At 41.6% G+C, this 24,113-nt stretch overlaps 1 protein-coding gene across 1 annotated transcript in view; it reads right to left on the bottom strand.

Moving 5' to 3' along the window:
* The window catches only part of ATG12 (autophagy related 12), a 1,142,999-nt gene that overhangs the window by 858,850 nt on the left and 260,036 nt on the right, over nucleotides 1–24,113 (bottom strand). The window lies entirely within an intron of this gene.

Genomic DNA, 24,113 nt, shown 5'->3' with positions numbered 1-24,113 from the left:
AAAAAAATTTGATCATTCACTGTGCTTCCCACCGCTCCTGGGGCAGGCATACTGTCCAGTTGATCTAATATAATATCACATCATATTAGTATAGTGGCTGTTTCATTTGTGAGATTCTTAAAAGCAATGCCTGTGCCTTTTACTCCGGAATCCTTATTTCTGAGTACATTGCCTACAGCATGGAATAATGAACGAATGAAGCAGATTGTTTAATTGGATTCACTAGGATTCGTTTGAGGTGGCCAGACAGTCACATGGTTCACAGCTGAAGAAAGTTACAGACAGTTTATCTTTTTATTTCTTTGAAGGTCATTAAAGAAAATGATTATTTTCCAAGTGCAGAGAACCTCTGAATGTAGTTAAATAAATACACTGTTACACTGGAAACAGAAATGTCAACTCAGATCCGCTTTACTAATTGGGCTTATAATTTGTTTAAGGTCGATTTCTGGTACCAATTACATTCAGTTTTTAAATTTCCTTTTCTCTCTTCCTTTTTCATGTGGGATCCACCTTTTGGTTTACATATCAAGAGTTTAAATATTGACCTTAATTTTTCTGGGAGTTGATATATATATTTTTTACAGCTTTGATCACAACTAGATTGACTTCTTCAGTCACATAATTCGGGGAAATTTGTCAAGGTATGCAATCCATGTATGGATACTGAACTACTGGTAATTATCCTGTGGGTAGGATCTTTCACTTGAGGATGTTGTCGGAACAGTAACATTGCTCAGAACAATTCTGAACTTACATACAGAGGACATTTTCATATGGATCTAATAAAAAGCCTTCTTAAAATATTGTATTTTCATTATTATCAATCTAGACCATTGCTCCATCACAGAAATAGGTAAAATTCCACAATCCCACCACTGCTGCTACTGCTACTACTACTATTACTACCACCACTGCGACTACGCACTACCTCTCTTACTCCACTGTGACTACTATACCTATACACACACTCACACATACATGCACACACTCAATTCCACAGGCACCCAAATTATGTTGCAGTGGGGGCTGGTTTTAATAAGTATTAATTTATGTATGTTTTCAGTCATTCATTCAACAAAGATCCACTGAGTGTCTACTCTCTCCAGGTAACTTTTACCTATGAGAGATGAGCAAAGCAAAGTCTCCATCCTCATGAAGTGTACATCCTGTTGCAAACAATAGACAAGCAAACAAACAGATGAGAAAGCAATGCAATTTCCAGTAGTGGGAAATGCTATGAAGAAAAATAAAGCAGAGTGCTGGAGTCAGAAGTAACCTGGTGGAGACTGGGGAAGGCAGGTTATTTTTAAGTTTCCTATTGCTGCCATAAGAAATTACCATATATTTGATGGCTTAAAACAATGCAAATTTATTATCCTACTGTTCTGGAGGTCAAAAGTTCAAAATGGGTCTCCCTGGGCTAAAATAAAAATGTCAGCAAGACTGCATTCTTTCTGGGGGCTCTAGGGGAAAAACTGTTTCCCTGCTTTTTTCAGCTTCTAGAAGTCACCTGCATTCTTTGGCTCAGTGCCCTTTCTCTATCTTCAGAATCAGCAGCCCAGCATCTTCAAATCTCTCACTTACTCTCACCCTCTCATGAGGACCCTTATGATTATGTTAGGCCTATCCCAATTATACAGGATAATCTTCCCATCTCAATATTCTTAATCATACCTGCAAGGCCTCTTTTGCCATGTAAGGTAACATATTCACAAGTTTCAGGGATTAGGATGTGGGCATCTATCAGGGCTGTTATTGTCCTTCCTACGGGGTGATCAGGGAAGGTCTCTCTGAGGGTTTCACCTTACAGCAGAGACCTACATGACCTGAGTGAGCCACTGGAGGACCTGGTGGGAGGCTTTTCCAGAAAAGAGCAAGTGTAGAAGCCCTTTGGCATATACGAAGTGCCAAGCAGAGAAAAGGCCCATGCAGCTGGTACAGAGTGGGGAAAGGGGATGGGAAAGGGGAGGGTCTGAGATCCTAGAGGAAAGCTGGTGCTGCAGATGTGGGCTTTGCAGGTCTTCCTAAAACGCAATTGGGGATTTCATTCTGAGTGGGATAGAAAGCTTACTGGCAGATTCTTAGAGCGGACAGGCATGATCTCATATATTTATAGAACTCAATGAACTTGTAGAAATTCCTTTCTTAGCAAAGGTTTTAGGAGCATATTGAACTGCTTCCCGGGCTCTTTGGTGAGTCACTCAGTGAAGAGGGCGATGTGTCCTAAACCAGAGAGGAAGAGTGAGATGTCATGAGAGTTCTCTGCCCTTCCTCCTCTCCCTCCGCTGAGGGGCTGAAATCCTGTGTTGACGGGTCTGGCTGGGTGTTAAGAATGTCAGGTGGGAAGTAGAGTGGAAAGTGATAGCTTCTTAATAGATACTTTAGTAGAGGAGCTGAGATGATCTTGGCTCTTTTTCTTTATTTTTATATTTCCAACATGAGCAAAGAACAAAAAGATATCTAAGTGTTGGGAATATAAGCTCTCTGGCAGAGACCTGAGAAAGCATGTAGTCCATAAAATAGCTTGTTATATAGAATTAACCTAATTAAAAATCACTGTCATCCCATTCTACCCCCCAAGATGTTAAGATAAGTTAACTATCCAGAAATATCTTTATAATATTTTTGTAGTGGCATACTTGGTAATGTAATTTTACATGCAAGCTAAATTGGTCTGGCATGATTTTCTTGTCATACAACCATATTGGTTGTTATTTTATCATCACTACTTATATTCTGCAAGGATTTTTGTATTAAGTATTTTCATGATCTTGGCTGGCATTAAAATTAAACTGATGAATTTTTTTTTTTTTTTTTTTTTTTTTTTTTTTTTTTTTTTTTTTTTTTGAGACGGAGTCTCGCTCTGTCGCCCAGGCTGGAGTGCAGTGGCCGGATCTCAGCTCACTGCAAGCTCCGCCTCCCGGGTTTACGCCATTCTCCTGCCTCAGCCTCCCGAGTAGCTGGGACTACAGGCGCCCGCCACCTCGCCCGGCTAGTTTTTTGTATTTTTTAGTAGAGACGGGGTTTCACTGTGTTAGCCAGGATGGTCTCGATCTCCTGACCTCGTGATCCGCTCGTCTCGGCCTCCCAAAGTGCTGGGATTACAGGCTTGAGCCACCGCGCCCGGCCTAAACTAATGAATTTAATGTGATAAGCATAATTTTTTTCTCTTTAATTATAAAGGATTTTAGAAAACGGTATGTTTGTAGTGATCTTTAACTAAATGGAAAACTAAATGTTTGTATGAACATAACATAGCTCCCTACCTCTGGAGATCATACAATAATTATTTTAAAATCAAGATACTAGCCCAGGCGCGGTGGCTCTAGCCTGTAATCCCAGCACTTTGGGAGGCCGAGACGGGCGGATCACGAGGCCAGGAGATCGAGACCATCCTGGCTAACCCGGTGAAACCCCGTCTCTACTAAAAATGCAAAAAACTAGCCGGGCGCGGTGGCGGGCGCCTGTAGTCTCAGCTACTCGGGAGGCTGAGGCAGGAGAATGGTGTGAACCCAGGAGGCGGAGCTTGCAGTGAGCTGAGATCACACCACTGCACTCCAGCCTGGGCGACAGAGCGAGCCACCGTCTCAAAAATAAATAAATAAATAAAAATAAAAAAATAAAATCAAGATACTTTCTATTTTCTTTTTTTTTTTTTTTTTTTTTTTTTTTTTTTGAGACGGAGTCTTCCTCAGTCGCCCAGGCTGCAGTGCAGTGGCCGGATCTCGGCTCACTGCAAGCTCCGCCTCCCGGGTTCACGCCATTCTCCTGCCTCAGCCTCCCGAGTAGCTGGGACTACAGGCGCCCGCCACCGAGCCCGGCTAATTTTTTGCATTTTTAGTAGAGACGGGGTTTCACCGTGTTAGCCAGGATGGTCTCCATCGCCTGACCTCATGATCCGCCCACCTCGACCTCCCAAAGTGCTGGGATTACAGGCGTGAGCCACTGCGCCCGGCGTCTATTTTCTTTCTGAAGCTCTTTTTTTTAAGTATGAAGTCAGCAGCTTAGGACCAAAGACAATAAAATTCACAGTTTTGCAGCTGCTATTCTTGTTTATAGGATCTGGGGCTGTAGCTAAACCTACAGTTTTGTTTGGAGAAGAAAGAGCCCTCCCTGGGAATGTGCGAAAGACATCCTGACAAGAGCGTCACGGATTAAATTCTGTGTTCACAGCAAGACTTCATAAAGACAGAGCATCAATCAAGAATTTAGGGGAGCAAGGAGAGATGATTGCATTTATCTTGGCAAGGTCCATGTTATTACAGCACAAGACTATAGCCCAGTGTGGACCATAACCATGCCTTCTGAAATAGCCCAAGTCAAGGAAAAGCATAACTGCCATAATTGTAAATAAGTGGCCCAGAGAAGTCTGCATTATATCATAGGGATTTTACATACAATTATAACATCAAACAGATTGTTAAAAATCAATTGAAATTAATAAAAAAATGACTAGACAAATAAAGCCGTCTCTCTGTGACCTTTCCCTCGAATTCTGCCGTGGACATGGTGTGGTAAATTGTACACAAAGCAGGCTCCCGGCAATTAAGAAGCCACTTATGCCTTATAAAGGCTTGAGCATTGGGTTTTAATTAAGAATTTCAATTATCGTAAAGCAAATCATTTTTCTTCCTTGGATAAAAGGGATTGAAAAGAAGACACTCTTAAAAAGTTTTGACAGTAAAGATTGCATTAGGGGAACTAGAGAAAGTTAAGAAGAAAAAAATAGGAAAGAAAAGAGGTGAGAAATAGAGGATAAAATAGAAGAAAGCCATCAATGTACTGAATAGGAAGAAACAGAAGCAGCCAGCTTATCTTGGAAAGGCAAAAAGGGAGAGTGTTTTTTCCACATGTTAATATTTAGAACATGGCTAATATTTGGCTGTTCTTATTAGCTGAAATAAGCTGAATGCCAAATCTAGATGGAAAGTGAAAAATGTAATCCATTATCCAGATGTTTCCAAATATCTGGGTTTTTGGCATCAAATAGTTAAAACATCTCAGTGATCAACTGAATTTGTTGTTTTGTGTTTATACATGTTGACATTAGAAAGCCAAACATTGTCTGGTGCCTGTCCATACAAAATATGTGTCCAACTCTGAACCTGTTTAACATATAGTTACACTTTAGGGCAGCCTCTTCAAGCATGTATTTGCTTTAAGCTCTGGTGCAGTGCTGTGCCACCACTATCTCTGTGTATTAGAAAGAGACTTAATGTTAGGCACGTTGTCATCACCCTGAAAAGAGGTGACAGTGTTTTGAAAGATACTGCAAAATACTTGGAGAGGATAAGAATGCCTCTCTTTCAACAGCTTGATGCTCACTGGTGCTCAAGTATTTTAAAAATCATTTTAATTTGGAAAAGATTGAAGAATATTTTCTGAAACTAGTGGAAACAACAACAACAACAACACCACACTAAAACAGGGGTCTTCAAGTGCTTTCCGTAAAAAGCCAGATAGAAAATGTTTTGGGCTTTATGGGCCATCTCATCTCTGACACTACCTCTCAACTCTGCCACTATCCCATGAAAGCAGCCACAGACAATACATACATGAATGAGCATAGCTCTGTGCCAATAAAACTTTACTTATGGACAATAAAATTTGCATTTCATAGAACTTTCATGCATCACAAGATAGTCTTCTTTAGATTTTTGTCCAACCATTTAAAATATAAAAATGACTCTTAGCTCTTGTACTATGCAGAAACAGGCAGTAGGCAGCATTTGGCCTGTGAGCCACAGTTTGCCAACCTCTACCCTAAAACATGAGAGATTTAGATTAATAACAATAATGCAATAATAATAGTAAACATTTGTAGCATGTTTAAAATGTGCCAAGCACTATACTAAACACTCTACATGTTCTACAGCAATTATGTCCTCAAAATAGCCCCATCAGACAGATACTATTATTTTCTTCAATGTACAAAGAAGAAATGAAAATGCAGATTTCAAGTAACAGAGCCACTGTATACAGTTATGTGGATTGCATACTGTGCATGGGTGGCCATTCAAGGGAATGAGTCAAAAATGAGCCCTCCAGTCTCCTTGGACTTCATCTACCCAACGAGGTACCTGTCTCTAATTCGCACCAAGGTCCTAGGGCTAGTCTTTTAAGTAACTACTCCAAGGCCACTTTTATTAAGTTTCAGGGTTGGGATTTGAAGTGAGGACTTTCAATCCAAAGACTGCTAAGCTGCTGAGGCAATTTCCTGCATACCTTTTGAATGTATTTTATGTTCTAAAGGTAGTTTTGCACAAATCTTGTTTGTTTCTTCATAAATTCTCTCTTAGTTACCCACGACTAATAGATTCAGTTACTCTAAGGTGACTTTGTTCCTGAAATTAGACATGTTTGTCCTCATTGTTGCTTAATGCAACAATGTGTCAAAGTATCAGAAGACATTAAACAGCACTAGCACCAAACATTATAAAAATGAAAATATTGTATGAGATTGCAAACCCTTGTTTCCTCTTCTGTAATTCTTTCTCACCCTAGTCAAGACAACATATTTTCAAAGGGGTCAAAGGTGAACAGCAGCTTAAAATAGCAAACTGAAATATATTGTACCATTTTTGCCTGTAACATTACTTAAATAAACTGTCATCCCCAGTGTAATCAGTTGATTGTGAGCTCAGCTAAATAGCATGCTAAAGTCATAATTCCAACTTGCCAAAGTGAATTCCATTCTTCAAAACATTCTCTTCCACTATTTCTTGTACACATTTCCTTCTCCATCTATCCCTAATGCAGGCTCCCTTTTTTCCTAGATACTAAAATGTCCTCCCCTATACTCAGCTTAGTTCTAATTTCACAAACTATCAATAATCTATCATAGTGACTTCATGTTAATCTTAGAATGCTAGTTTTAAAAATCATTTCACAGTCCAGTTTGAGGCTCTCCACTGGGGTCCTGTCTATGGTGTCCATACAAATGTCTGAGCCAGGCACTCAAGACACTGTGAGGGTGGTCCACTTTTACTTATCTAGTTGTTCACTGTTCCCTCAGTTCAGTCCATAAAATGCATTTCCTTCTTATCCTCACTCTTGAGTGCATATGCACACGCCCATCTCTGAGTCCTTGCTCATGCTGTCCTTGTTTGGAGAGCCCTGCTTCTTCCCCTGCGCATCTGTACTTTCACACGCTCTGCCGAGGTGCCATGCCACATTCTACCTTCCCCAGAGAATTTCACTGGGTTCTCAGCTCAGGATTTTATCTCTTTCTACCACGGGTTCTATCTTTCAGCTATTTTCTGTTTGGGATGTTCTCAGATTTGCTTTGCCTCTGTATTCTGTAGGCCAGAAGATTCTAAACTCTTATGGCAGGATTGCCGCATTCTCCTGCAGCAGCCATGAGATCCACATGCCAAACTCTGATCAGCAAACAATGCTTCCTCTTTTGCTTTTAATATCTCAACCTAAGATCTGATTATGATTTCCCCATTCTGTTGGACCTGTGAAAAAAACAAGCCAACAAGCAAACACAACTAAATTTTAGCTTGTCTTGGGATAATCTAACTTCTCCCCTGGGGCTGTGCCACAGTTCTGGCATCTTCCACAGAGCCAAGTGGTGTGGAGGTTGGAGACACTGGGTCCTCTGTTATTGCACACAGGGTAGGCCTGAGAGCTTGTCATCTCTGTCCTCAGTTTTAATGATCTTCTGCTGTTCCCATGTCATGCTGTGAGCCCAGGAATCTTTGTGAAGGCTGCTTATATTTCTGTCAATGTGCACAATGCAGCCATCCCTCTCCAGGCTGGCAGCCTTCCTAGTGGGCTGCTTAATGCGGGACACAATTCCTCTCTGCTCTTGAAACTGGTCCCAGACCTCCGCCTCTTCCACCCTTCCCCAAGCCCAGGGAACTGGAGTTTGGAGGAACTTCTCCATCCCTGTTTCTTTAGAATGTGAATAGAGAATCTCTTTCCCCAAGGGTTTAGGCTTTTATAAAACAAAGACACAAAAGCTTGTGGTTTGCCCTGTTTCCCACTCTTTTCTGTGTCTCTTCCAATTGAGCAGAGATCTGATCTTGTGCTAGAATGGGAGTGAGGTAGGAGAGATTTACAGGAAAGGGAGGAAAAAATGAGAAAGGCAGAGAAGAAGTAAAATAAATGAATATTTTAAAATAGCAACCATCCGTATGCACTTCTTGTTATTTCTTACTTTATCTTATACACAACATTGATAGCAATGCAGAAGGACCTTAATAAAGACTTTCTCAATTAACTTATAGAGTTCAGTCTTTGCATTTTCAATGAAAATGATGAGAACTTCAATTTCTACCACCAGAATTTTTAAGGCATTCTTTTATGTTTTGTTTTCTTTAGTTTTACAGCTGCATTAGGTTTAACCAACATTGTTACAATTTTCGTAAAAAGGCATGCTTTTTAAAAATAGATGCTTTTTTCATCCTAATGTAACATCCTTTTCTGTAGAAAGGCATGAGGAAGAAATGTAGAATCTGTTTACTAAAAGGAACTTTGACTCTCAATGAAATCACCAGATAAGTAGGTGGAGGTGAAGTCTGAGCAAGCAACTGGCAGGAGAACCCCCTCTGCTTACCTAATTCCTTGGCATAATTAATTCATTCACAAACAATGCCTATGTGGGTTCTGCCAGGTACATCCCTATCTGAACACCTTGTTTCATCCAGATGAATCTTAGATATTTCTGCTGGATTTCAAAGGATGCTACAAACAAAGCATACTCAGGGAACATTCAGTATCAATAGCTGGATCCTTCTACATCAGCCTTAAAGGACCCAAATGCCAAAAGCAGCAGAGGGTAGTGGTGCCAGCACTGTAGCCAGACCTTGTGGCTTGAATTGCAGATCTTATTAGCTGTGGGTCCTACGGCATGGGCACCTTTGATCCCCTTATTTTCTTCTTTGGAAACAAGTGGGGATAAATATACTCATATTGCAAGACTATTAGGAAGAGCAAATGAGAAAATATGTCCTCTGCCTTGAATACTGCTGGGCACATGGCAAATGTAATGTAGCATTAGCTATTATTATCATCAGATCTTTGTTCTCTCCTTTTTGTCTGCCATTCCCTTCCTGATTACACCTCTTTACCCAACAAAACCTCTGAAAAAGACACATCTAAAATTTTACCATTTACCATTCTGTTCAACATAATTGGAACTGCAAATGACTTCATATAACCTGTCATTTTAGGGCACTTGGAATCATGTCCTGCTTAAAGCCATCGCTTTGAAATGGGCAACTGCATTCTGATTTTTGCATTCCTTCCAGGTCTTTACGCAACTGTATTTCCAGTCAGTCTTTAATTATGTTAGTTTAATCATGTTAGATATAAGGAATCAGAAGCCCAACAAAAAGTAGCTTCAATAAACAATAAAAGCACATATATAGTGGTCTATATATCTGGAAGTCTACCAGTAAGAAAAAACTCTGGACTGTGAAATTCAATGACTCAACAATGTCATTGAGGTTTCTTTCCATTTTTCCTCTGCCTACCACAATGGCAGATTCCCTCCGAGGCTAGCCTTATCTAGGTGGTAATATGACTTACCCTTGCCTCACAGTGGTCATTTGACTGCTGACATTTTCTCAAGGTACTTGCTTTCACATGTGTGCTTGGAGAGAGCCAGAGAGATGCCCATTTCCAGAAGGTTTCAGAAAAGAGAAAGTATACTTCTCAGAGGTTACAGAACATTTCTTCTCCGGTCTTATTGGCCTACATATTGTGTCATTCATGCTTGAAGCAATCACTGTAGCCAGGGGAGGGGAGCACACTGAGTAGGTTATGCCTGAACTACATACCTCACCCTCAGTGGGAACAGGGGGCATTCAGCCTTCTTCAATGGGCAAGGACTCATGGGAGGTGTGGCTACCTGAAAAAAAAAAAAAAGCCAGAGCAATTACCCAAAGAAGGGGAGTGGACCCTATGGTGGTGTATTAGTCACTCTTGCATTACTATGAAAAAAAAATTGAAACTGGGTAATTTATACAGAAAAGAGGTTTAACTGCCTCATGGTTCTACAGGCTGTACAGGAAGCATGATGCAGGCATTTGCTCAGCTTTTGGGGAGGCCTCAGGAAACTGGCAATCATGGGGAAAATGAAGGGGAAGCATGCACATCACGTGGCCAGAGTAGGAGCAAGAGAGCAAGGAGGAAACTGCTAGACACTAAGTAGCCAGATCTCATGAGAACTCATTCACTATCATGAGAACAGCACCAAGAGGATGGTGCTAAACCATTCATAAGAAAACCACCCCTTAGCTGGGTGCAGTGGCTCATGCCTGTAATCCCAGCACTTTGGCTGAGATAGACGGATCACTTGAGGTCAGGAGGTTGAGACCAACCTGGCCAACATGATGAAACCCCGTCTCTACTAAAAGAATACAAAAATTACCTGGACATGGTGGCAGGCACCTGTAATCCCAGCTACTTGGGAGGCTGAGGCAGGAGAATTGCTTGAACCTGGGAGATGGAGGTTACTGCGAGCCAAGATCATGCCACTGCACTCCAGCCTTGGTGACAGAGTGAGGCTCCGTTTCAAAAAAAGAAAAAACAAGAAAGAAAGAAAATCACCCCCATGATCAAATCACTTCTAACCACGCCCCACCTCCAACACTAGGGATTACAATTCCACATGAGATTTGGGCGGGGACACAGATCCAAACCATATCAGGAGGCCATTTCAATATCAATTATAACAACCACGCCACCTGACTAAAATCATTCTTCTGCTCTCTGCTAAAAATCTGATTTCACCTCATCATACTCAACATAGGACTGTTTCTATTTTTGTTTACTTGTTTGTTTTGTTTTGTATTAACAGCAAATATCATGACCCATACATGTCTTGACCACAGAATTGTAACTGGCCACAGCATTGAGTCAAAAGACACTACCCTTGTCAAATTCATGGTAGAAATGACTATAAAGAGTTAAGTGCATACAAAGGCCTATTCACATATTTTAAAAGTAATTCTATATGGTGCCCTGCTTTTAAAAGTGGATTTTAGTGGAATTAGAGTTGAACAGCTTGAGCATATGTTTAGATACATTCGATTTTAGTTTCTAGCTAATTTAATGAACTAGCAGTGAATAGTATATGTCAAGGTGAACAGGTGCTTCAGCCTCTGGCCTACCAGCCCCAGTGTGATAATCTGCTGTTCTGCTGTTCTCGATCTGTTCCTACCAGGTCTCACATGAAGGAAGATGTTCACCCTAAGGACAAGGCCCCCGCATGCATTCTCAGTACGTTCATGTTTTCTTTACCCATTCCCTTCAACTCAAATGCAATTGAATAAGAGACATATTTTTTCATAGGTATGAATTTGAATCAGCCCTAATTTATAAAAAGAGAAAGGTTGTTTTCAAACTTTAGTTTTTGCATTAGGCAGGTTTGGCTAGTTATGCTGCAATAAGAAACAACTCTTCCGGGCTTGCCACAGCAACATTTTGTTTTTCACTCAATGTGAGCTTACAGCCGAGGGGATGCTCTGCTAATCAAGACCACCCAGGCACCCAGCTGGCGGAGACACCATCTCAAGGCAGCTCACAGGGTTACAGAGTTGAGCGAAGGTGACATCACCAATCACAAACTCATTCTTTATGTTTTTGCCCTGGAATGACACATCATTTTTGTTCTCATTTTATGACCAAGATAAGTCACATAGGCCGTGCCATGTGGGGACAAGGAAAAACAATCCTAACATATGCTTTGAGAAGGAAAAATGGAGTATTTGTGAGTGTTCTAATTACCACTATAGATTTAAAAACAGAAAAATCATTAGTAACAATGAGTTAGGATATACATCACTGTTCTACCTGACAATTGCACCTCCTGCTAGCCAATAAAACTTAGTTGTGCCATCTCTTAAGCTGAGGAGGTTCTTCTTGGACCATATATTCTCCATGTTGACTACATGGAAAGGGGGCTTTTTGGATATTTTGCTGATGTTCACATATTGTTAAATTCTAGTTTAGCAAAATTTAACGTTGTACATATGTACCTATATATTGTAGCATATTGTATAGACAAACACAGGGCCACTCTATAATAGGTTCAAAATCAAAAGATAAAAACAGTTCTCCCATAACACAATGAATAACCAGACTGAAAATTTCACTTAAATGGTTACCTAATATTAATCTGTATAGCATCATCTTCTTTTTAGAAAGACCTACATATGTATATTTATAATGCCTCGGAAAAATCTGGAAGTAAATTCATTAAAATGCTAATTATATCTGGTTATAATATTAAATAGTGTATTAATTTTTATTTTACTTTTCTTTTATCTGCATTTTCTAAATTTTCAGTGATGAATGTCCTAAATAATAAAATCATTATCTCATTGCATTTGTGGTCGGGTGAAATAACTGAAAGCAACTGTGGTAGGCAGGATTCTGAGATAGCACCAAGATTCCTCCCCGCAGTGTACCTTGTGTATAAGGAACACACCTTGTATAATTCTCTCCTATTGAGTGTGGGCGGCACTGTGAATACCGTGGGCTATCACTCCTGTCACTATGTTATGTTATATGACAAAAGGGATTTTGTGGATGTAATTAAGGTCCAAAATAAGTTGAGTTTGAGTTAATCAAAAGAGACATTGCCTTGGGTGGGCCTGAGCTAATACAGTAAGCTCTTAAAAGAGACAAGCAGCAACAGAGGCCTTCCTCCACTGACCATGAGGAAGTAAGCTGCCCAGTTGGTAGAGGAAGAGACCATGGGTTCAGCATGAGAAGGTGGCATCTGGGAGGCCTGATTGACAGCCAGCAAGAAAACTGGAACCTCAGGAATACAGCTGCAAGGAAATGAATTCTACCAATAACCGGCAAGCTTGGAAGAGGGCTCTGCCTCTCAGATGAGCTAGCAGCCCTAACCTACTACTTGATTTTAGCCTGGCAAGGTCTTGAGCAGAGACCCCAGCTAACCCATGCCTGGACCGCTAACCCAACAGGATCAACAGATAATGAATTTGTGCTGTGTTAAGTTACTAAGTTTGTGATCAATTTGTTGTACAGGAAAGAAACAAAACAAAACAAAACAAAATACACAGAAATGTCAACAACTGCCAAAAGATTGTTCTGCATAAAGTCAAGAAAAAGTGAGAATAAACACATATTTTTTTAAAAAAATGTTTTTTTTCAAATGGAAATCAAAATTGCAGTTAGCTTTGTGGGAAGTTTGTTATTGGCAAGGGGCAGGCAGGAGCCTGCTGGAAATGTTCTACGTCTTGATTCAGGTAATGATTGGTATAGATATTAAAATTCATTGAGATGTATACTTAACGACCTGTGTGTCTGTACTTACATCCCAATAAAAAATAACGAACTCAAGTCAGTGAGCTTGACATCAATCATTCCCAAAATTCTCTTAGGCAAGTCTGTGTGTCTTGAGCATGATAGGCACTCAAGAAATACTTTTCTTTATGGTAGTAAAATACACGTAACATACAATTTGCTATTTTAATCATTTTAAGTGTACAATTCGGTGACATTAAGTACACTGGCATTGTTGTGCAACCAGCACCACTATTTATCTCCAGAGCTTTTTTGCCATTCCAAACTGAAAAAAATATATTTTATTGTTGAGACACTTGGCTCTGCTTTTTTTTTTTTTTCTTTCCCTATGCACAAGTCAAGGAACAATACTGGATGATTATCCAAGCACTTCTCACATTATGCTTATTTATGTGTGAAGTTAACATGAGCACTGATATGCTTCTAGGTTTTTGTTAAGTAAAAAATCTTGGAAGATGGCCATTTATTTTACCCAATTTTATCAGCTTTGTTTTTTATAATCCCTTTCCAGCCCCCTCATTCATAACTTCCTCGCTCAAACCATATTCTCCATTGTAACAAGTTATTTGCGATTCTCAGAACACCCCAAGACCATTTTGCCCTTTCCTGTGTACTGCACCACCCCACCCCCCGAAATGCTGTCACACCCTTCCATGCCCGGCAAACTTACTCAATTCAGAAAATTGCATTGAGCACTTGCTCTGTGCTGGGCGCTGGGTGCCCACTGGGGAACCTGCCTCAGTCTTATAGGGAGGTGGGCACTAGTCCTTTAAGTCGCTGTGCAGGTATCAGCTTTTTGTGACACCTTCTCTGACTGCCTTCCTTCTGTGCCCCACTCTCCCATTGCCATCTCTTACGGCTCTCTTAGAAATGTGCGCATACAGCCCCCTACTTCAGAAATCTCCCTATTTCTTGACTTTTTTTATATCCTGTCTCCTCTACTTAACTGAAATTTACTTTTGTGTCCTCTCCACCTACCATACTGCTGGGCCAATGGTGGACCCTCTTTTGATATTCATTGAATGACTGAGTTGAGTGTGGGGTAAGGACATCAAGGTTATAACTACATTGGAGGTGCTACCTAAAGATCAGGGCACCTTAACATCTGAAGGTCACTGAGAAGTTTAGTTAATAGTTGTGACAGGTAGAGAAAATGAGGAGGGCGCTGTTAAAGTCTTTTCCGCATGACGGGCTTATTAATTAAACAGCAGAATGTGGGAACCTGTGAACATTGACTCCCTCCCCTAGAAAAGGGCTGCCTTTCTTATTAATTAAGTTGAATGCAGTACAGTGTAAATCTCCCAATGCTTATTCCACTCAGTTCATACATACTAATGAGGATGCATGTATGAATGTGGTGGTGGAGGAGGAAATCATTTATTCAGCAGTAGGAAAAAAAATAACATCAGGACGTGGACCCCCTGCTGACTTAACACACAGTTTTCTTAAAGATTTATATTGACAGACTAATTAAGTAACTGAGTGCATTAGATAAAGAGCATGTCATTGCAAAGGTTACAAGAGACTCTTCGTGTTTCTCCACTTAACATCCTATAGATGAGGGAGGAGAGTGTGGACACAATCTCTCCGGCTCTTTCCTCCACACGTTAGCTACCATGTTTAAGTTTTCTACTTCCATCAAAAATTAATAACAGAATGTTCACATTCCCTGTAACTATAGAAGACAAATTTTGGTACGAGATGACACAATTATGTTTGTCTCCTTTACACTGCCTGTATTTAACATTTTAAAATGTAGGCGATAGTCTCATTCGCTAAGAGAATGTATTCTGAAAACATAATCTCAGATTTTATGACTGTGCTTATGTTATTTACTAACTTCCAGAAAGAGGAAAAAGGGTAAGAGAAGTCCTCAAGTTATTGTTTCATCTGCAGGAAATGATGTGAGCTCCTCCTGGAAGTGAAATATGCATTATTTTCTACAGGCCCACATGCTTAGTCAGCTCTATTTGTATCCTGCCTGATGACAGTTTAATGATGGCAAAACCGAAACGGTGCATGTGAATTTCATAGTATATCCACCTAATATATTGTGTTTTGAGTGTCAGTCCAAACAAAATTTTTAAAAACCTACAGAGAAAACATTTGTATGTGTGTGTGTGTATGTGTGTGTGAATATATAAAGATGGCTTTTAAAGTATTTAATAAAGATATTGAAATGAAACAATCTTCTCATAAGAAATCAGGTGACGTGGTATTACAGTTTGCTTCCTACTTTTCTTTTGTGTATATTATGGGCCTAAAGGTGTAGGAACAATTTACAATAGGCAAGTGCCCCTGGATTGATTAATTGGTTGAATGGGTTTCTTTTGATTGTGGCCAGAACAAAACCTGGAACTGAGGGCCAGAAAATGGGCAGTGTCTTGGGCAGTGTCACATAGCCTGTTAGAAGCACAGCAGAGGCCAACCCCTCCGCTCACCTGATACCCAGTGGGTTGTCATTTCACTAGAGAAAGAGACATAGTTGCTAAAATTTTCCCTCTTTCTTTGCTTTTCTTATTTATTTTTTTCCCATATGGTGTCTTCCATCTGTATTTTGATACTGTATCTATTAGCAACAACAAAAGAACTCACTCTTGTTTTCATTTTTAATTTCTCTTGATGCATCCAAATCTTTTTCCCACTGGGTTCCCAGCTAACTCTTTCCACTCTTCTTGTCAATACTCTGTTCCTGGGAGGTCTGGGTCTGTTTACTATGCTTTCCTGGCTGAATCAAGATAGCAGGAAGAGTTGGAGTAATGACTTTGTTCCATTCTCTATTTTACCACAAAAGTTGAGGGAGGTGGGGTGGTGGGAAGAGAAATTTTAACTACGGGTGAGAAACTCTTTGCTTCCTTTTATAAGAGAGGAGGTTTTCCCATCACACCAGCTGCTGTGTAGTACTAACTCATGAATCAGATCACATTCTTTCACCACCTCGCCCAGTGACACCTTCCTCAAGGCTGGACTTCTGCTGGAGAAAAGCAGGAGGAAGCTCTGCAAAGTGAGCAGAAAATATTCAGCAAGTCTTGGAAGAAATATAATATATGGCCAGGTGCAGTGGCTCACCCCCGTAATCCCAGCACTTTGGGAGGCCGAGGCTGGCAGATCACCTGAGGTCAGGAGTTCAAGATCAGCCTGGTCAACATGGCGAAACCCTGTCTCTACTAAAAATGTAAAAATTAGCCGGGCGTGGTGGAGCATGCCTGTGATCCCAGCTACTCAGGAGGCGGAGGCAGGAGAATCTCTTGAACCTGGGAGGCAGAGGTTGTAGTGAGCCTAGGTTGCACCATTGCACTCCAGCCTGGGCAACAGAGGAATACTCTGTCTCAAAAAAAGAAAAAGAAAAAGAAATGTAATATACAACACGAGAGCAAACTGTCAAGCTTTGATTCTTGGCTCTTGCTCTCTTCCCAGTATAGGCCCTTGGGTAAGTCATGATCACTTTGGACCTCATTTCCTCATCTACAAAGTGGGGACAAAAATTACCTCCCTTGCAGGCAGGATGTGAGGATTAGCTAAAGCATCTGGAGTTAATTATTCATTTTATCAAGTAGCATCAACAGGTAGGACATAATTTCTTGGAAACACTGACAGATTTTCTCTGAATCAAGAAGTCAAGAAACAGAGCTCTGGCACCCAACATCCTTCCCTCTGTATCCCCACCACCATATATAAGTTTTCTTTCTTGGGAATAATGGTAGGAGAAAGAGTTTAGACTCCTGGGAGGGTGTCCAGATAAGACATCAGGGCCTCAGCCAAGTGGTCTGAGTCCTAGGTGTGTTCAGGTCCTCAAAGAGAGCTGCAATGCCAGGCTGGGCACTGAGGCAAAGCCCAGAGAGCCACCGCAGCAAGGGTCCTTCCACCAACTCCACGGCTTACTGGCTAAGGACTCCTGCTGAGTTGAGGAGAGCAGAACTGAGCCTGTGGAGCAATGGCGCCACCCAATCCTGCCAGGTTCGCCATGGCTCCCAAGTTCTCTCACCACCTGCTGGGGGGTGGGTTGTGCCTTCCTGCCGTCTCCATGTACCTTGTGATACAGGGCCGCTCCCTTCACATGCGAACATTGCCGTCTTGGGTGCTTCATGCTGCCGGTGCTCTGCTCTATCACCTGTATCCCCATATGCCCCAGGCTCCTGCCTCCAAGCACACAGACAGCTTCCCTGCTCCATGAAACAGTGTCTTCCTTCATCCTTAGACTGAAACACTGGCCTTTCTAAAGTCACTTCCATAGGTGCAATTTGAAAGTGTCAACTCTGGCTTTGTAGACAGAAACCCCACCTGGAGGTGGAGATGGACAACCTCAGACAGCAAAAAGTAGCTGCAGGCCTCCATGGATTCCCAGCTGCCCTGGAATCTCTTGTTTCAGGGGGAGTTCACAGGAAGCCGTGTTAGGGCATTTCCATGTCGTCCTGGGCCCAGACTTCCAGCCCAGAGCAAGGACTTCAAGTCTTGGTCAACCGCCATGACAGGGCCTCGGCATGGCAGCTCTCACTGCAAAAGCTGCGCAGGCCTTCAGAAGAAGCCGAAGGTTCCTCTGCCATTTCCGGTGTAATTCTGTGAAGACCAGGCCCATCCAGTTTAATTGAGTCAGCTCCCCTTCTCATACTCCTCCCACTGTGATGAGAAGCAGAATGAGGCTCGCTATAACACACTGTGAAACAGATCAGAGGAGGCAGAACCTAGGGTACAAATTCATTTTTCTTGTTGCCATACTTCCTTGCTCATTCTAGTTTCTTTGCACCCTAGAGCTCTTGTCAGCGACCCATTTTGTGAATGGAGACATTTCTGCTTTGAAGTCATAATTTATCCTGCAAGAGCTGCTAAAAGAAGCACTTTTAAACTCAGATCTGAGCGAAGGTTGGGAATTCTAAGTCACCTCCAAGCACTTGGGTAAATTGCAAAGAGTAGAGTCTTTACCTCAGGGAGTTAATTTTAACTTATTGCTTTTTCCTCTGAAGAATGTTTTCTCAAACATGTTCTCCCGCTTGCTTTCATTGCAAATTCTGACTTAGGTCGTACAAATTAGCAGTCTGTGATTTATTTATGACATTTAGTTTGCTGTAAGTTAACTTGGGACTATCTCATCATTAACTATCTAGCTAAACAAGAGTTATAAAAATTAGCCTATGGGCCGGGTGTAGTGGCTCACGTCTGTAATCCCAGCACTTTGGGAGGCCGAGGCGTGTGGATCACGAGATCAGGAGATCGAGACCATCCTGGCTAACACAGTGAAACCCCGTCTCTACTAAAAATGCAAAAAAAAATTAGCTGGGCGTGGTGGCGGGCACCTGTAGTCCCAGCTACTTGGGAGGCTGAGGCAGAATGGTGTGAATCCGAGAGGTGGAACTTGCAGTGAGCCGAGATCACACCACTGCACTCCAGCCTGGGCAACTGAGCGACACTCTGTCTCAAAAAAAAAAAAAAAAATTAGCCTATGGAAAGCCTAGGGAAACATTATATATTTTTTGACCTGCTCAAAGACGATTACAATTACTACCAGCCATCCCTCTTCATAAGTCTTAGAGAAGGGATGTGGAAGAGAAGTCAAGAGGCTTCACTCACTTGCATATGCCTGGATTCAAATCATGTCTTTCCCTATGGTCATTTCTGTGACCTTGGACAAGTTACTTAACCTCTCTGGGCCTCAGTTTCCTCAACTGTGAATGGAAGTAAAGCTTCTGCCTTCCTCCTAGGGTTGTTGCAAGTAGAAAATGAGTTACAGATGTACAAAGACATTAGAAGGCTGCCTGCAACATAGAAGCAAAATGTAAGTACATTTTATTATCAAACTGTCTTCTAAATGTGTTCAGAATATGTAACTACATGGAGAAGAGAGACATACAGGTGGACTGGGCAAATATTTATTTGTAAAAACAGGTATCTTTTGCTTTTATGGTTTGATTAATAATTAAATGGCTATTCAAAGCAGATCAGATTTAATGCAAAGACGTTCATAGTTTTAGTCACTGAAGGTGTTTTGTTTTTTGTTAAATACAATCAGGTGCGTTATCTATTTAATTCTTCTAGGTCTTATGACAATGCTGTTTTGAATCCCATGTTTTAAAGGTTGACAGAAAATGTCTTCAATGTGTGAGTTTGCATAATAAAAGCCATCTGACTGAATAGAGCTATATTAAGTGGCCAGCGTCTCTGGTATCTCCTTCTCACCACTCTTCCATACCTTCCCACACACTCTCAAGAGACACATGTGGCACACTTTCTGTAAGCGACAGAAAAGAAAAATAATAAAAACACATCTCTGTCTCCATATGTTATTGCATTTTCTACACACTGCGTTTTCAGAGTAACTGTCTTGTTGTTAAATTTGCTTGTTGCTGACAAAGCTATTCAGGAATAAACAATACCCTCTGTCAGTTGATAGGTGGCCAATTTCCCAAAGAGGATTCTTTTGGAACCCCTTAAAATATCCCTTTGTTGCAACCCACAGAAAGTCACAAGAGAGCAGTTGAAATGTGTAACTGAGTTTTATTAAGAACCCACTGTAACAGGGATAACTGTTTTCTTGCTTACACATTCACACACACACACACACTCCTTTCCCTTCATTCCTTTATTTTTTGGGGGGGTGGCGGGGCTTTCTTAACAAAGAAATAATTTGGAGCTAAATCTCTGCTGATTGGGAGCCATTTCATCTTCACAGTGCGGATTTAGCAAGGCTCTATTATCATACCCATTTTATTGCCAGAAAGTCCAAGGGATTTGGCCAATTTTGGTATAAATTAGATGAATCACCTGGCAGTCACAATTCAGCCACATGGATTTAAGCAGCTCTTTAATAGTTTGGGGACCCCTAAAAGAAAGGTCTTGCAACGGTAATTTTTAGAGAATGGGAGATGAGAGTAGCCAGAGGGAAGGAGGTTTGCAGAGTCTTAACCTGGAGGCTCCAAGTTCTGTTTCCTGCACAATTCTCTTCCTTCAAACCCCAGAGCAAACAGGTCCTCCTGTTTCTTGCTTTCAGAGCCCACATGATATCCTTTTTTTTTTCTCTCCCTCTCTTTTTTTGAGACGGAGTCTCGCTCTGTCACCCAGGCTGGAGTGCAGTGGTGTGATCTCGGCTCACTGCAACCTCCACCTCCCACGTTCAAGCGATCCTCCTGCCTCAGCCTCCTGAGTAGCTGGGATTGCAGGCACCTGCTACCACGCCCGGCTAATTTTTTGTATTTTTAGTAGAGATGGCGTTTCACCATGTTGGCCAGGCTCGTCCTGAACTCCTGACCTTGTGATTTATCCACCTCAGCCTCCCAAAGTGCTAGAATTACAGGTGTGAGCCACCATGCCCAGCCTGACATCCTTTCTTTCTAATGTGTATCATGTTGCAAACTTATGTGAATTTTTATGATCACCTGAGTAATCTCTGTCTCTACCAGGAGGCAGGAATCCCATGAGAGCTGCGAGGGTGTTTTACTTATCACTCTATTCTCCACATCTAACCAAGTGCCTGGCATACAGTGGAGGCTTAATAAATAATGACCAATGGAGTGCTGTCCTCTGTGCACATTTTTTGTACCAATTTTCAGTGTCTTCTGTAATACCACTGACTTTCAACTGTTGCCATTGGCTAAGGTCAGACATGATGGGGTGGCTGAAATTACCACATAATCTTCTGGGCAGGCAGGGAGGCATTCCATCAATCAATAATTTAAAAAGAACGTATTAGGTTCACACCATTTACTTACTTTGTGCTCAGTGCTAGAAACTGAGGGAAATATTAAAATGTCTGTCTCTTTGGCCAGAGAACTTCAAAATCTAGCTGGCAAGACGAAGCTTACACAAATGTCATAATTAAATTCTAATTTTTTTTTTTTAAATTAAGACATTCTAGGGGAAGCAAAGTTTCAGAGAATGGAGAGATGAAAGTGTTCTGAAACGATTGGAAAAGGTTTACACAGGATTAAGATTTAAACAGGAAAGACAGTAGGATTAGAATACGTCAGGGTCAGAGGCAAGACTTTCTATGTGGAAAGGAGGGGACAGGGTGAACAAAGACATAAAGCCTGGCATGAGCATGGCTTAAGCGAGCAGAAGAGAGCCACTGACCAGACTGGAGTGCATGAGAGAGAAAAGGAGGAGACCAAAGTCAAATTATGGAGTACCCCAAAATGTGCTCTGTGATCTTGATACCAGCCCTGAATCCAACCTGGTCAGTCTAGGATTGTGATACCCAGGGTGGCAGGGACAGGGCAGTGGTAGAGCTTGGAGAGCAACGAAGCAGCTTATCCTAGCACCTCCAATCCACATTCTCCTCTTGGTTTCCATTTCACTCCAATCAATTTTTTTACTTTAAAGTACTCAATTTTTTTACTTAAAAATCTCATAGGGATGAATGATTCTACTCCCTATGAGGCAGTGGTTCTCAAAGGTAGATGTACATCAGAATCCTCAGGGATCTTATTTTACATGGTGATTCCTGGAACTGCCTCCTACCCCACAGCCAAGTTATGATTTACTAGAGTAAGATTAGGGTCTAGGGGTTTGCATTTTTGCAAAGGCCTAAGGTGGTCTATGTACCACATTTTGTGGATATGGCCCTAAGGGGTAAATGACCTAAGGAAAGAGCAGGAAAAATCTCAGAAGATGGGTAGCCAGAGAAAGGCATGATAGAAGCAAACTGCGCAGTGACCTGGATGAGAATGGAGACTGTTATTCTAAATGATGTAACTCAGGAATGGAAAACCAAACATCATATGTTCTCACTGGTATGCGGGAGCTAAGCTGTGAGGACGCAAAGGCATAAGAATGATACAATGGACTTTGGGGACTTTGGGGGAAGAGTGGGAGAGGGACAAGGGATAAAAGACTATAGATATGGTGCAGTGTATACATGGGTGAAGGGTGCACCAAAATCTCACGAGTCACTACTAAAGAACTCACTCATGTAACCAAAAAAACACAGTCAGTCACAATGACACTGATTTTTGCTAAAATTTAAATGCCACCCAGAGCAATTCTTATCTTTTCCATCATCTAGGGGCTTACCTTAATTTGATGAGTAGGGGTGATATGTATGATAGTTATAGAAATTATCCAATTTCCAGAAGCCCAGGTAGTGAGCATACTAAAGCTCACCTTAATCCAAGGGCATCCTGAGAGCAGCCACTTGAATTTATGCTTTGCTATCAGCTGGGCCCAGAGCAGCTCATTTTAAGCTACAATTAGTAGCAAATTACAGTCAGACTGACTTTCAAAAGTGCTGGTTACATTCTGCTAGGAAACAATTTAAAGGATCAGATTGGTGCTGCCACTAAATCAAACAAGCTCATCTAGCTCCAGAGACTTGGGCCTCTCAATCCTGCAAAGTCTGCAAGTCGGTTTCTCTTTTAGTGAAAAAGCTTAGCTCTAGGCTTTGGTATTCTAATCAGTGCTCACTCTAACAATGGCCTGATCTGCTTGAGGAGGGTGCAGTAAACTGATGGGCAAAAATGCAGAAATGGTGAAAACATGTATTTCTTCTCCACCTCCGGATGGCAAACCTTTGCAGGACTTTTGTAGTACCTGACCCAGTTTCTCTGTAGGTTCTCTGCAAACTCACTGGGAAGTGAAGAAACCTCAGAGGAGACACAAACTCTCCTCTGTCAACTGTTCTTTCATTCAATACATAGTGAAGAAAGGCGGACAGTGCAGAGGGATTTCGTGCCGCTGAGCTCTCCACAAAGTCACACGGTTTGACTGTGGGAACTGGAACACCGACAGCTGATACGGTCTGGGACCGAGCTGGAATGTGGGGTCACAGTGTGGGGTGCAGCTTTGAATGGATTGAATGGGTTGAGTGAACTTCCTCAGAGTTATAATTCGAGAAAATTGTAAAAAGTTTTTCAGTTCTTACAACACAGCTACAAGGGGGGGAAAGCCTCTGTAATACTTATTTCACCAGAAATCTGTATTTTCCTTGTGTTTCTCACTCTCCCACAGTTTTATAATGAGAGCATGGCCATTTCACCTGAGTTAAAAGCAAAGAAAAGAACCCTACTAGTGAAGGAAGCACATTTGAGGCCTAATCCCGCTCCTTTTATTTTTATTTTTAATCAGCAAGCGAATAATGTTTGGTTTTATTTTCTGTGATCCTGGTCGGATAGAGAGCCCAGTGTCCATGGGGATGTGCAGATCCATCTGTCTGCAGGAGAAATGAGCACAGTACAGCTGCACTGGCCCTTCTGTGCCCAGGCATAGACACCTCTCATGCCTGGAGCTGAGGAAACGAAATTCCCCATGTCTTTGAATTACCAACTAAAGGCACCAAAGGCAATCCTCACTTTCCTCAAGGACAGGCAACCTTCAACACGAGATGGGGGAAAGAATGCTGTTGAACTAAACTGAATTTAAATTAAAAGCCAACACCCTTTCCAGAAATGCAAGAAATTTTGCTTGTTTAGAATATCTACTGGGCACTGAATGGGCGGGTCTCTGGCAGTTGTCCGGGACCACCTAGTTTCTGACTACCACCGAGGCATCTCCCAGTCTCCAGTTCAAGATAACACCTATCCTGAAAGACATCTTGCCCATTCTGGCCAGTACCTCGTATTTTCTTCACTCCCTCATATGCCTCATAATAAAATATCTGGCCCAGCTGTTTCCTCATTTCACAAGTGTCAGCTAGAAAAGAAGGGTAAATTCGGAATGACTGATTCAAGGAGTCTGGACTCAGGAGCAAGCCTGGAGGAAAGCGTCTACATGATGGGGATCTGCTTGAACCTCCTCTTCATGCCTGCCCCCGCCCCTGTAGTTTGACTCAACAGCCATTGTGACAGAAACTAAAGGGGAAGAAGCATTTCCAGCCTTGATGAAATTTTGTTTGTGCATAC

This window comes from Macaca thibetana, chromosome 6 (genome assembly GCF_024542745.1).
Source record: "Macaca thibetana thibetana isolate TM-01 chromosome 6, ASM2454274v1, whole genome shotgun sequence".
In the NCBI taxonomy this organism is placed as follows: Eukaryota; Metazoa; Chordata; class Mammalia; order Primates; family Cercopithecidae; genus Macaca; species Macaca thibetana.
This window is presented reverse-complemented; position numbering and strand designations above follow the sequence as displayed.